At 41.4% G+C, this 15,804-nt stretch overlaps 1 pseudogene; it reads left to right on the forward strand.

Moving 5' to 3' along the window:
• Positions 1-5,638: 5,638 nt before the first annotated feature.
• Positions 5,639-6,708, forward strand: LOC116545734 (annotated as a pseudogene).
• Positions 6,709-15,804: the final 9,096 nt, after the last annotated feature.

Below are 15,804 nucleotides of genomic sequence, written 5' to 3' on the forward strand. Positions count from 1 at the left end.
TCAACCGATCAGAAGGTGACTATCTTCTAAATTACTCTCCACCCACCTCAAACCCCCAGGGAAACTGGATAAAAATGTTATTTAGCCCACTCCATTTGAGAATGGAGATGAAGGGAAATCATGTCCCAACATTACTGCAGGGTACATTTTAGTGGAGCTTTACTGTACTTGAGTTTATTGCTCACACATTACCCATTGCTTTCTAATTATCTCATTCTTTCTATGCTTTTCCCTCTCCTCTTCAATGGATTGTTTGAATCTTATGTTTATGTATTATTTTCTTATTCCATTTATTTCCTTCATGGTTTGGAGGTTATATACTCAACTACTATACTTTCAGTGGTTTACCTTGAAATTTTACCATATACATAACAAAATCTAAAGCTAATGTTTGCCCCACTATCTGAAATAAGAATTTTAGAACAGTTTAAAACAAATAATCATCTCCCCTCTTGACTTACATATAATCATTTACTAGTACTGCAGTTGTCCTTTTTCTTAGAACCCACAAATGGGTCATTATTATCATATCCATGGCTGTTTCCAACAGATTGCTGAAATAATCTATAGACCACTAGCTAAGAGGTGGCCCACTATAGTCTAGAGAGTGCCAAGGAACACTGTGTGACCCATTCCCCATACGTGCTGCTTCCAGTGCTATCTGTGCCTTTCCCTAACTACCTCCCACCCACCCTTTTCACTAGAATAATTCTATTCATTCTTTAACAGATTCTTCAATATGTTCTGAGAGTCCATTATTGCAATGTGGTGGACATAGAACTGTTAGCCAGATACATATGCTCTGCACCCTCAGTGGGAAGAACAGGCACTAAACAAAAGCAAGCAACAGCCGATATTCACTGAGCATTTGCCAGGCATTGTTCTAAGTATTTCACGTGTTAACTCATTTAATCCTTAAAACAAGCCCATGTATTTACTATACTCTCCATTTTACAGGCAAAGAGAGTCTAAGCATTTTGTTATAGGTCACAAGGCTAGTAAGTAGAGTAGAATTAAGTGTTTCAACCCAGGCATTCTAACTCTAAACTGTACCCCTAACCACTGAGCTATACAAATGAGCCAATGATTACAAACCATAAGAGCCATGCAGCAGAGAAACAAGTTGCATAGAAAAAGAATAACTGGAGTGAAGTGTGCCAAGTTTCTCATTAATTGTGGAGAAAGAAACTTAGAGATAAGAAAATGAGAGGAAACAGGGGAAATGAGATGGAGATGAAAGTCTAAAAGAAAAATGGATTTTTACTTGAGAGCAGAAGATAATTATGATATATGTGAAACACATGTTTCACAGGGAATGCCTGCTTCAGCAACTTCCTATCTATAGCTTCTACTGAACAGGTGTAAGTAGGAGGCTTTATTTCAAGCCAGTGACTCCTCTCTTATGCCCTGATGATCCCGTCACAGCTGTTTCAATCAGCAGTGTGTTACCGTTTCATGTTGTTTTAAACAAACACCCAAGACTGGGTAATTTATGAGGCTTATTTGGCTCACAGTTCTGCAGCATGGCGCCAACATCTGCTTAGCTTCTGGTGAGACCTCAGGAAGCTTTTACTCATGGCTAAAGGCAAAGGGGGAGCAAGTGTATCAGATGGTGAGAGAAGGACAAGTAAAATGAGGTGCCAGGCTCTTATAAACAACCGGCTCTCATCAACTAATAGAGTTCACTTATCACCAAGCCATTAATGAAGGATCCACTCTTGTGACCCAAACAACCCCAATTAGTCCCTAATTCCAACATCAGAGGTCACATTTCAACATGAGATTTGGAGGGGACAAATATCCAAACCATATCAAGCACCATTCAGATTTTTTTCCCATGAATTCAGATTTGGGACACAAAGAGATAGTAAAATGGAGGAAAACAAGCTGACATTTGGAGTGACATGAGTAGCACGAATGGCTAAACACTTGAGGGAAGGTCCATGATGGTTATGTACCTATAGGAAACTGGTTACATTCTGCCTTTAAAAACTGTTTCTAATATTTTTACTGAAGAAGTATAAACACTAGTAATAATAATAATAATAGCCCAAAAGTACAAAAAAACCTAAGTCATCCATCAAATAAATATAAACACAAATAGCATATTATAACAGCAATGAGATAGGACTTCATGCCAATTATCTATTAGTCAGAGTTCCTAGAGAAGCAGAACCAATGGATGATTAAAATCAAAAGAAATCAAAGGACCAGCTGGATACGGTGGCTCATGCCTGTAATCCCAGCTCTTTGGTAGGCCAAGGTGGGTGTATTACTTGAGCCCAGGATTTTGACACCATCCTAGATGATATGGTTTGACTATGTCCCCACCCAAATCTCATCTTGAATTGTAGTTCCCATAATTTCTATGTGTCATGGGAGAGACTCACAAGAAAGTGAGCGAGTTCTCGCAAGAGCTGATAAATAAGTGCCTACTTCTTCAAATGTAATCTCTAGACATTCTTTACGAAGGGCATTCTCAGAAAAAGCCAGTCTGCAAAGACTGAAATAAGTACCTACTTCTGCAAATGCACTAACATAAAGACATGGCCACAAGCATCAATAACAATCAGTAACACATGACATCACTAACAATCATCCCTAAAGAAACAGAGATGAACTGACAAAGAATTCAAAATAATTGTTTTAAGAAAGCTCAGCAAACTTCAAGAAAATACAAAGAAACAATTCAATGAAATTAGAAAAATAACCAGTGACCACAAAGAAAAAGGTAGTAAAAAGACTGAAATAATAAAAGAAAAATAATCAAACAGAAATCATGGGGCTGAAAAATACAATGAACAAAATAAAAATACAATGTGGGAGCATCAACTATAGGAGTGATTAAGAAAAAGAAAGAAACTGCAAACTCAAATACAGGTTATCTGAAAATACACAGAGGAGAATAAAGACTGAAAATGAATGAAGAAAGCTCACAAGATTCATGGAACAGCATCAAAAGAGCAAAGTTTTGAGTCACAGGAGTTAAAGAATAAGAAAGATAAAGGGGGTAAAAAGCCTACTTAAAGAAAAAGTAACAGAAAATTTTCCAAACCTGGAGAAAGATGTAAATATCCACATACAAGAAAGTCAAAGGCCTCTAATACGATTCAATCCAAACAAGACTACCCCAAGACATATTACAATCAAACTCAAAGACAATGAGGGGATCCTGAAAACAGCAAGAAAAAGAAGCAAATAACATCTAAGAGAGTCCCAATATGGTTAGCAGCAGACAAGTCAGGAGACAAAGGGGTGATATATTCAAAGTGTTAAAGGAGAAAACTACCAAGCAAGAGTAATGTACCCAGCAAAGTGTCCTTCAGAAATGAAGGAGAGATACTTCCTCAGACAAACAATAGCTGAGGGAGATAATCATGACCACACCTAACTTATAGGAAATGTAAAGGGAGCTCCTCAAGCCGAAAGAAAAAGATGCTAATGGGTAACACAAAAACATCTGAAAGTATAACACTGACTGATAAAAGAAAGTACACAGGTAAATTCAAAATACTCTAATACTGTGATTATGGCAGGCAAATCTCATATCTTTAGTGGGAAAGATAAAAGACAAAACTATTAAAATTAATAATAGCTACAATAATTTGTTAAGAGATATACAATATAAAATGTGTAAACTGTGGCATCAAAGATTCAAAATGTCAGGGGATTAAGTAAAAGTGTAGACTTTTTTGTTTGGGGGTGGTTAGCAACCAAAATTAAGTTATCAAGTTTAAATAAAATATTTTAACTCTTAAGAAATTTTTTGGTAGCCTCTTGGTAACCATAAACCAAAAACCAATAGTAGGTACACAGAAAATAAAAAGCAAGAAATAAAAACATACCACTAGAGAAAATCACTTAACCACACACACACACATACACACACACACAAGAAGACAGCAAGAGAGGAAGAAAATAATAGAGGATCTACAAAAGAACCATGAAACAATTAACAAAATGGCCGTATTAAGTCCTTGCCTATCAATAATTACCTTGAAAATGAGTGGATTAAATTATCTAATCAAAAGACATAGTGTCTCAGTGGATTAAGAAAACAAGACTCAACTATATGCTGCCCACAGCGAACTCGTTTCATCTATAAAAATACACGGAGACTGATGGTGAATGGATGGAAAAAGATATTCCATGCAAACAGAAACCAAAAGAAAGCAGGAGTAACTATACTTAAGTCATATAAAACAGACTTTAAGTCAGAAATTGTAAAAGAGAAACAAAGATCCTAGTCAATTCAATGAGAGGATATAACAATAAGTTATATGAAAGTACTTTTACTCCAGTTCCTTCACTTTTAATTTTCAGTGTCATAATTTGTATATTTTATATTGCACATCCCTTAATAAATTATGCAGCTATTGTTTTTTTATAAATATTGATGAGCCCAACATCAGAGCACCTAAATATAAAAGCCAAACATTAATAGGTCTGAAAAGAGAGAGAGACTGCAATACAGTAAAGTAGGAGACTTCAATGCCCTACCTTAAGTTTTGGACAAATAATCTAAACAGAAAATAATAAGAAACATCAGACTTAAACAGTACTCTAGACCAAAGGGACCAATCAGACATAAAACATTTCACCTAACAGCAGGAGACTACACATTCTTCTCAAATGCACATGGAACACACACCAGCGGAGAACATATGTTAGGCCACAAAACAAGTCAACAAATTTAAGAAGAGTGAAATCATATCAAGTATTTTTTCTGACCACAATAATATAAAACTAGAAATCAGTATCAGAGGTACTTCAGCAAATTCACAAATACATGGAAATTAAACAACATGCTCCTGAATCATCAGTGGGTCAATGAAGAAACTGAAAGGTAAATTCAGAAATTTCCTGAGATTAAAAAAATGGAAATGCAGCATATCAAAACCTATGGAACACAGCAAAAGCAGTTTTAAGAACAAAGTTTATGGCAGTACATACCTACATAAAGTCAAAAAACCTCAAATAAACAATCTCACATTATACCTAAAGGAATTACAAAGACAAGAACAAACTGTGCCCAAAGTTAGTATAATAGAAGGAAGAAAATAATAAAAATCAGAACAAAGGTAAATAAAATAAAGACAAAAATAGAAAAAAGTAATAAAACTGAGAGTTGGATTTTGGAAAGTTAAATAAAATTGACAAACCGTTGGCTAGCCTAAGAAGGGAGAAGACAAAATCAGAAATGAAACAGGAGACATTACAACTGACATAACATAAATACATAAGATCATAAGATGCTTATGAACAATTAAATGCCAACAGCAGCAAACTATTATGCCTGCAGCCTCAGTCACTCAGTCACTGAGGCAGGAGGATCACCTGAGCCCAGGTGTTCAAGGCCTGGAAAACATAATGAGGCCCGATCTATCAAAAAAAAAAAAAAAAAAAAGAAATGAAGAAAAGAAAAATCAATAGTGTTTCTATACACTAATAGTGAACTATCTGAAAAGAAATCAAGAAGAAAGCAATTCCATTTATAGTAGCTACAAAAAAATTAAATACTTAGTAATAGATTTTACCAAAGAAATGAAAGACTTCTACAAGAAAATCAGTAAAATACTGATGAAAGAAACTGAAGAAACAAGTAAATAAAAAGATATCCTGATCCGCCCGCGCGCTGGCGGGGCTGGGTGTGAGGCGTCCGCGGGCGCTGGGCGGGTCCGTGGTGCGGTCTATCAGCGCCTGTTTTCTCGCTGGGTGGCAGACGAAACTTCTCAAAAGATGTCTAAGCAACAATCAGCTCAGTTTATAAATCAAGAAACTCCTGGCTATGTTGGATTTGCAAATCTCCCCAATCAAGTTCACCGAAAATCAGTGAAAAAAGGTTTTGAGTTCACACTGATGGTAGTTGGTGAGTCAGGTCTAGGAAAATCGACTCTCATAAACAGCCTATTCCTAACTGATCTCTACCCAGAAAGAGTTACACCAGGCGCTGCAGAGAAAATTGGAAAGAACCGTCCAAATGGAGGCTTCAACTGTTGAAACTGAAGAGCGAGGGGTCAAGCTAGCCTGACAGTGGTGGATACCCCTGGCTATGGTGACGCCTTCAACTGCAGAGATTGTTTTAAGACGATCATCTCCTATATCGATGAGCAATTTGAGCGGTACCTGCATGACGAGAGCGGCCTGAATAGGCGGCACATCGTTGATAATCGAGTGCACTGTTGCTTTTACTTCATTTCCCCTTTTGGACATGGACTTAAGCCCTTAGATGTGGCGTTTATGAAGGCAATACACAGCAAGGTGAGTATTGTGCCTGTCATTGCAAAAGCTGACACCTCACCCTGAAGGAACGGGAGCGGCTGAAGAAAAGGGATTCTGGATGAAATTGAAGAGAGAGTCCATCAAGGGTAATTCCCTCGCAGTGCCCCAACCCCAGGGGGGTGGAAGTGTGATGAACCAAGGGGATCTCTGCCCCACCACACGTCCAGTGGGAAGAGACCTAAGACAGCATCCATCTCAGGGGCGCCAAACACAGAGCACGTTCACCGGTTAAAGCGCCAGGAGAGGGGTCATCCTAGCGGCTCCAGCACAGAGGCGCGAGCGCGCAGCGCCCAGGACCTGCATAGGACCGCACTGGGAGCTGCGCCAGCAGACTACGGAGCTCCTGCTGCACTTGCGTCTGATCAGAAGCCGTGGTTCCCACTCCAGGAAGAGTCTAGACCGGAAAACTCATGCTCCTTTCCCTAGAAACTTACAGGGAGAACCCAGCATGGGGACATCTAAAAGTGGAGCTTCTTTTTGGAGAGAATTTAGTCGGGAATGTTGGGACATGGGCTATGGTAGCGTAAGTGACTGGTGATGGGGGACCGTCAACATTTCAAAAAATTTGGCCGCACCTGTCTAGGAATCCTTCTTTTTTTAAATCTCTATAATGATTTTATTTTTTAAAATAATTTTATTGTAGCTTCAGGGGCTACAACATCAGCTTGTTACAAGGGTATATTGTATGATGCTGGGGTTTGAGCTCCTCATGGTTCCATCACCCAGGTTGTGAACAAAGTACCCAGAAGAAAGTTTTCCAGCCCTTGTCCGCCTCCTTTCCTCCCTCTGTTTGGAGTCCCTAGTGTTTATCGTTCCCATCTTTATGCCCCCATTTACCCAAGGTTTAGCTCCTTTTTGCAAGTGAAAACATAGTGATTTTCTGTTTCTATATTAATTTGCTTAAGTTATTGGCTTCCAGCTGCATTCATATTGCTGCAAAGAACATGATCTTGTTCTTTTTTTATGGTTGCATAGTATTCTATGGTGAATATGTACTGCATTTTCTTTATCCAGTCTGCTGCTGATGGGTGCCTACATTGTGTTATAGGAATCCTATTCTAAGGTTGCAGCCCTAGAGAACTGCTGTAATAAAGACTAGGAACTGAATGAAAATCTGCCTACATGGACTCTTCTTTTGTGACCTACCTTCCCAGTTTTTAATCTTATATCTTCATACAACCCTTACAATGGCTCCAGGGCAAGCTTAGCCTTAAGCTGCTTGTGGCATGATTGGGAAGATGATCTCAAAATCAGCAAAAGTTCAGTGATCTCAGGTCCCAGAGAGAAATCAGGAGATATTCATAAAGGCTATCTAGGGCTTCCTTTTAATCCTCACCCTCCAGAACCACAGAGGACCCTGGTTTCCCCAGATATACACATGTGATCCCTTATCCTGTTCCACCGGGAAGTGGAGGTACAGTTTCACAATAAAAACTCTCCACTTTTTATGTAATTTATTTTTCTAAATATGGAAATTGGGTACCCTAAAAGTTGAATACTAAAATTCAAAAAGAAAATTTAACTTAGCCATTATATGTTAGCTTTTGCTGTGTACCACCCATCATGTTAGATACTAGGAACATAAACAGAGCATCACATGTTCTTGAAATACACATAGGTTTCTCTTTGGGAAGACGTTGCACTATGGTTGGTCAAAAAAACTCCTGTGTGCTTTCCGATAAACATTTCTCCCAGAGCTGTTGAGCAGTGAGTGGCAAATGTCTAATGCTGTTTCACAAGATGTGCTATGGCCCAATCAAGAATGAATTCTCCCAAAAAGAGAATTTTATGGTCCACAGGGAATGGTCCTTCCCTGTGCATCACAGAGAATGTAGGTAGCGGCAGAGCCACAGAAGGCAGACAGCCAGACAGACAATGAGCTTGGGTTAGAAAGAGTCTACAGGGCCAAGTAGAAAAGACAGAAGTCATGGCCAGGGTGATGAGGAAAACAGACTGACAGCATTTAACAGGATTGACAGGAGAGACCAAACCATAGAGCTGATAGTTTCATCTAATAAAAGGCAGGTATTTTTGCTGAATAGCTCTTTCTGCTTTTTGAAATTACCCTGTTCATTATTTGCTTATTATTTTTTTATTCCCCAAGCGCCTTCACAACCCACACAGGCCTACTATAGGGAGAGTTTTGAGACTACCATAAGGAAACCTGTGGGTCTTGCTCACCACTATATCCCCAGTTCATTAAACAATGTCTGGCACTGTTTGAAAACATTAAATGAATGAATTAACTATTTATGCTAAATTACTAGGCAGTTCTTACCATTCCTAGTTAACATTTGAGCCTTCCAGGCAATAATTAACATTCCCAAGGCCACAGTCTAGCATGTGGTGAAAACATTTGAACCCTGGTCTAACTGATTCCACAAGCTATAATAACAACCATTACATCCACGGAAACAGTTAATGTGCAGTAAACACTATGATCCACATCCCAGAGTTACACTTCAAACTTTCTCAACAAAGCCTTTTGCTTTCATAAATCCTGTCAAATGTACATACCCTGGTGAACACTACTTGATCTTTAAATAGGTAAGATTTTTGAACTCAGCCTGGTCAAAAGAAGCTAAGCAGCATATTACAAAATGTTGTCTTGTGGAAGCATCTTTCTAAATGTTTTTCTTTTTCTGGAATACTGACGAAGAAAGTGGACTAGGAAAATTATAATGGTGAGTTGGGGCCTTAAACAATGGGCAATCATACACCAGTCAGAGAAGGGGAATGAGAGAATTCTCAGGCGGAGAGAAGAAACTAAAGGGATCAGTGTGCGTGGTTGTGGCCCAGTCAGGGAATATGGCATGTTGGGAGTTTAGAAAGGTGACTGAAAAGGCTTAGCATGCCACAAAGATGGAAAGGGTATTTTAGGCCTTACTAAAGAATTTTTCCATTTTTTCATTCTTTCAAAGACTTTATTTTTGCAAAGAAGCATAACATCAGATTTTAGAATACAAATCAGGAGAAAACAGAAAAGATACAGATTTTATATATTTTAGAACATTTGACAGAAGTGTAGTTGGAATTCTATTTTTTTTAATAAACTCCCTCTTGTGATGCCCTAAAATGTACTCTAAGACTTCTATATCACGTTTCCTTAATATTGTGCCAGAAACCATAAAGTGTCTGACAATTAAAATAGTAAGGAAATGGGCCAGGCATGGTGGCTCATGCCTGTAATCATTGCACTTTGGGAAGCAGAGGTAGGCAGATCACTAGAGGCCAGGAATTCATGGCCAGCCTGGCCAACATGGCAAAACCCCATCTCTACTACAAATACAAAAAGTAGCCAGGTTTGGTGGGATGTGCCTGTAATTTCAGCTACTTGGGAGGCCGAGGCACAAGAATCACTTGAACCCAGAAAGCAAAGGCTGCAGTGAGCCAAGATCACATCACTGCACTCCAGCCTGGGAAATAGAGCAAGACTCTGTCTCCAGAGGGAAAAAAAAAAAAATTAATGAAATGAACTTCCCTTGTTAACAGAGAAATTACTTAATGGAGTGAAATCCTGATTATATTCAATTCAATAAACATTTGCTAAGCTACCATTCTTCGATGTGACTCTATTTTCTGTTATGTAAATGTAAAAATTTTAAGACAGAGAATAAAAAAAATCATAGAATGTACTATTTAGAATGGCCCTTAAATCAGGTTACCAGTCCACCCACTCCTCTAATATTTGCAGATCACTCAGCATACACTTCATTCACATGGGCACAAAGGGTCCTCAAGAAGTTCATCATCTGGTACATGGGACACCACATTTTAAAGGGTTTTTGTTTTTTTTTTAACATGAACTTTCATACTCAGCCACACATGACCTTGTTAAAAGTCCTGTCAAGGATGCAGGCCAGATATCTGAATTTTAAGAATTCTGCATTCAAGAATAAGAAAGTAAAGCTCGCGTGGTGGTGCACACCTGTAGTCCCAGCTACTCAGGAGGCTGAGGCAGGAGAATTGCTTGAACCCGGGAGGCGGAGGTTACAGTGAGCCGAGATCATGCCACTGCACTCCAGCCGGGCACCTGGCAATGGAGTGAGACTCTGTCTCCAAAAAAAAAAAAAAAAAAAAAGAAACAAAGTAAAGCTCAAACTTGACCATGGTTACAAGGTCAATTCACACCAACGATGGAACTCTTGTAGCATGCTGCTTCCCTTTTTGCTCTTGGTAATTGTCCTAGTCCATCTGGGCTACTACAACAGAAATACTATTGGCTTACTTAAGCAGTAAGCATTGATTTCTTACAGTTCCAGACACTGCAAGTCCTAGATCAAGGTGCTAGCAGATTCAGTGTGTAGTGAGGACCCACTTTCTGGTTCCATAGACAACTGTCTTCTCACTGTAACCTCACGTGGTGGAAGGGGCAAGGAAGCTCTTCTGGGTCACTTGTATACAAGCACTAGTCTCATTCATGAGGGCTCCTATTTAAAAGGAAATTGGATTACTAAACAAGTGGGAAAATTAGTAATGGTTAAGTACTGTATCTCCTTGTTCTCAAATACATTCAACTCTCAGTCTACACTCTCATACTCCTGAGTCCTAGAACTTAATGTAAATTTTCTCTAATTTTCAACTTTAATTCTTCACTAATTTCATAGTCAAGAGATTCGGTACATGTAGAAAAGAAAGGTCACATCAGAAACAAAAATGTAGTGCTTTCACTTCCAACTGGTTCTTAATTTTGGCTCAGGACTTGCCTTGAATTCTTTCCTCTTCCCTGGATAATTCTGGAGCACTTAGTAATAGTTAGCTATTACATTGCTTATGCCTATTTCTACCTGCTGCTCTTGTTTCTATATTCTTTCCATCTAAAATCTGAAGAAACTTAAACAGAAATGTGTTCTCTTCTAAATGCTAAATTCATTACAAAAGCTTGGAAACATGGAGATGAGATCAAATGAAGTGAAATCTATGGGGCTGGGTGCGGTGGCTCATGCTTGTAATCCCAGCACTTTGGGAGGCCGAGGCAGGTGGATCACAAGGTCAAGAGATCAAGACCATCCCAGCCAACATGGTGAAACCCTGTCTCTATTAAAAAATACAAAAATTAGCTGGGTGTGGTGGCACGTGCCTGTAGTCCCAGCTACTCGGGAGGCTGAGGCAAAAGAATTGCTTGAACCTGGGAGGCGGAGATTGCAGTGAGCCGAGATCGCACCACTGCACTCCAGCCTAGCACCTGGTGACAGAGGAAGACTCTGTCTCAAAAAACAAAACAAAATAAAACAAAACAAAACAAATTTATGGAGATTTTGCTTCAAGTTGAGTATCTTAGATACAAACTGCTGTGTTGAAGCCTTCCCCTGAAGAGTCCCCACCTAAGCCTTCTCCCCACCCCGTAGTTATCACTTCTATGCTCAAGTGGCCAATCTCTTCAATCCTTGACATTACACAAACCCCTGACATGCCTCTGAAGTTTTCTCACATACAGGTTGACCGTGTAATCCTCATTCCATACCATGTGTGATAGTTAATTTTATGTGTCAACCTGTCTTTACTAAGGGATGCCCAGATAGCTGGTAAAACATGATTTCTGGGTGTGTCTGTGAGAGTGTCTTTGGAGGAGGGTAGCACTTGAATCAGTAAACAAATTAAAGAAGACTGCCCTCACCAAATGGGTAGGCATAATGCAATCCTGTGGAGGGTCTGACTACAACAAAAAGGCAGAGGAAGTGCTCTGTTTTGTTTGTCCCCACAAAAACTCATGATGTGGCAGTGTTGGGAGGTGGGACGTAGCGGGAGGTGCCAGGGTCATGGAGGCAGATCCCTCATGAATGGCTTGGTGCCATTCTTGCAGTAGTGAGTGAGTTCTCTCCCTTATGAGACTGAATTAGTTCCCTCAGGAATCAGTCAGTTCCCTGAAGGCTGGGTTGTTATAAAGCTAAGACACTCCTCGGATTTGGCTTCTTCACACATGTCCACTTCTACTTTGACTTTCCAACACATTGTGACACAGCAGGAAAGCCCTCACCAGGAGACCAGCAGATGCCAGCACCAAGCTTCTTAAACTTCCCAGCCTGCTCAATCAATGTCTTTTCTTTATAAATTACCCAGCCTCAGGTATTCCATTATAGCAACGCTAAATGGACTAAGACAGGAAGTGAAAGGGAATTTCACTTGCTGAATAGGAGCTTATAAAGACTGAGTCCCTGAATGAGCGAGGATGTGGAGAAGCAAACATTGTCAGTCAAAGAGAGTCCAAGATTTCCGAAAGACAGTAAGTATCCCAATTTAAAATGTGTGTTACCTTCAGACTCAGCAATTTCCACTCCTCAAAATTTATCCTATGAAAGTAACTGGACCAGAATCAGAAAACGAATACAAGGGACATCCATTGCAATTTCACTTATAATCATTTTTAAACTATCAATAAACTAAATGATGATTAATAAAGAATTGGTAACATATACTATGATACAAACATAGAACATGATGCAGTTATATAAAAATGTTGGTACAGCAGCAATTCTCACTTTTTGATCTCAGAATCCCTTTACAATCTTAAAAATCATGGAGAACTCCAAATAACTTTTGTATATGGTAGGGATCATGGAGTTGTACCACTGAGATCTCCCTTCAAAGATGCCTACTGTGAGGAGCACAGCTGACTGCCACCCTCTAGCCTCTAGTCCTGGCATCTGCTGATGCACTGCAGCAGGGCTGTCCCTTTCCTGGGCTGCTTCCAGCCAATGATTGGACATGATGAGGAACTCCAACTGGGCCATTTCTGCGACAATCAGCAAAAAGTGCCAAAAGTTGGTTCTTTCAAAGTATAAATAAAATACACGAAACTTTGGCAAGGTTGAAGAGGAAAAAAGAATAGATATCAGGAATGAAATAGAGAACCTACCTACAGAGAGTCAGAAGTTTTATAAAATCATCAGTGAATACTATGAACCTTGGACAGAATGGGAAGTTTCAAAAAACAAACAAACAAAGAAAAAACCTGTAACTTACTAAATCTGACTCTAGAAGAAACAATAAACTGAAAAGGCCTAAAACTACCAAAGACATTAAAAGAGAAGTTAAAACGTAACGATATAACAGTCGTTGGCCCTCATAGAAACCTAATCTCTTTCCCTCTTTGGATAGGGAATGCCAGTGTGGTCTTACGCTTCGGCAGGGCTGGATAAGTTCCACATATCTCCACCCTGCTAAAGGGGCAGAAGTTTAGGGGCACAGTTAAGATGACTCAGAGAAGATGAAATTAGTCACAGGTCAACCCTTCAGATCAATTTGTGTACTTAGGGCATTAACCCAGGAATGTCTTGAACAATGGAATGCAGCCATGCCTTTTCAATAGGAAGTCGGGGGAACACGCGATTGGTTTTCAAACAGTTTTGTAACAGACAACACACATAGCTGGGGTAACAAAGCAGCTTCGAAGAGATCGAATGTGTGCGCCCTGTTACAGAACTTGGTACCCACTGAAGTCTGACAGCTAAACATGATTACATGTTTGCAAGGCAAAACAAAACAGAAAACAGGCAAAGCAACTGGAATGGATTCAGAACAAAAGTGTCTTAAAAATTTATCAGTGCCCGTAGGTCAGAGTGTCCACAGCACTCATTTTATCTGGACAAATCCCAGTAGCCTTTCGTATCGTGACCCGCTTCTGTTACCGGGGTCGCCGGCCCTGGCCCCATGCCCGAGTTTCTGAAGCCACCCGAGCGCTGGACGCCACAGGTCCCCCTTCCTCTTGGCAACGCCTTGGGCCGCCGCCCTCCTCGGTCCTCCCCGTGTCCCCAGCGCCCACAGCCCTCCCTGCGCCCCGGCGGCGACCCACTTCCTCCGCGTCCCGGCCCAGGGGGATGCCCAGGTTCTTGAGCCCCTCCTGCAGCTCGCCGATGTCCACCACTCCGTCCCCGTTGCGGTCCAGCGCCTGGAAGAGGGTCTCATAGAGCGCCGGCGGCTCCGCGTCCTGGCAGGCCGCGGTGGGCAGCACAAAGCCCCGCAGCCAGCACAGCAGGCTCCCGGAGGCGCGGGCGGCCAGGCCGAGGAAGTCGCGGGAGCCAGGGGTTGCAGGGCGCGACCAGGACCCGCGGGGTGCCTGGCTGGGAGGGGCGCGCGGTGCAACAGCGTTCGGGGCGCCGGCGGGGGCGCGGCTGCGGCGTGCAGGGCGCAACAGCAGAGACCCCAGCCCAGCCGGCGCGGCGCGCAGCGTGTGGCGGGTCCCGCCGCCGCTGGGGAGGAGCTGGTGGCGCCGGACCCCGCGGGACTGGCCGGGCCGCCTCCGGAGGGCAGGAAGTGAGGGAGCGGCGGGCTGGGTCTCCGGAGGGGCTGTGCTGCCTGGGGCGACCTCCGTCCAGTTCCCAGTCGCGCTGTCAGCGGTGCGGGTGCGAGGAGGAAGCCCCCAGAAGGTCCTGGGCTGGAGCTTCAGCGCAGTGGTTTGGGAGCGGGGGCTTGAAGGACCGTTACTCAGCTGAAAGACCCCCTCGGGCTGGAGCCTTGACGGACCGCGCCCGGAGCTGCTTCTCTCTGCCTGGAAACTGGGCAGTGGTGGGCGTTGTCTCTCACGGATCTCTAACCCTTTTGTGGTTGCACACCTGGGATGGAGAGTCTGCTTTAAGAAACAGAGAGTTAAATCTTAAAGCATCTATTGGAGCATTTATAAAAACAAAAAGGAGAAACCCCAGGATTTGTTGAAGAAAAGATCAACAGCCATCCGTGTGGGCAATGGGAAAAAGAGGGACTAGTTTAGTAGACAGCTTAGCTAGGATTTGTCTGTGATTACGCGTGTACAGTGTCTGCCAGCTGCACTTATCCGAAGAACATCAGCACCCTCCTCCTTCTCAAGATGGGTGCAGTTCTGGAGTTTGGAGTTTTTTACTCAGGCAAGAACTTGTTACTGCCTAGCATGGAGTAACGAAAGGAACATTGGACTTAACAGAGAAAGTACCTAATCTTTCAGATATGGCGTGGCCTCTCCGGGTAGTCTCGCATCAGTAAAATGAGAATATAAATACCTGCCTTCACGACAAGGTTGTATAGTATGTGTGAAAGGTCTGAATTCTCCAAGGCGCCAATCAAATGAGATATCATTAAGTGTAATAATTGTGATCATTCACAGATGCTTAAAAGAAACTGTTGTTGTACTGCGGCTTGCAGGAAAGAAGACACCTGTGTGCTTGTAAATTAGGCTGTCTCACATCTTCTGAATCACTACACAGAAATCAGTTGTTCCAACAAAAGCCAGGAACTCGGATGCTGAACTTACTTTTCCTTATATTATTTTATATGTTTAAGACATATATGAATCTAGAATGTGCAAGTTAAGGGCTGCCTGCTTAGTAAAATCATCTTGAAACCGATTTATCTTTTCATATGACTTCCAGCTTCCAGTCTTACTAAGAATTATCGCCTTCTTTTGGGACTGTCTTCAAACTTCAGCAAGTTTTCTATTTGTCCTTGAAAACCTCTTTTAATCCTACTATGAATACTCTGTACATGGAAAGAGGCTGCTTGAAGTAGTCAACTCACACATGCTGTCATTTTACTTTTTTTTTTTTTCTTTTC

This window comes from Sapajus apella, unplaced genomic scaffold (genome assembly GCF_009761245.1).
Source record: "Sapajus apella isolate SASKATOON/1434 unplaced genomic scaffold, GSC_monkey_1.0 scaffold5, whole genome shotgun sequence".
Lineage (NCBI taxonomy): Eukaryota > Metazoa > Chordata > Mammalia > Primates > Cebidae > Sapajus > Sapajus apella.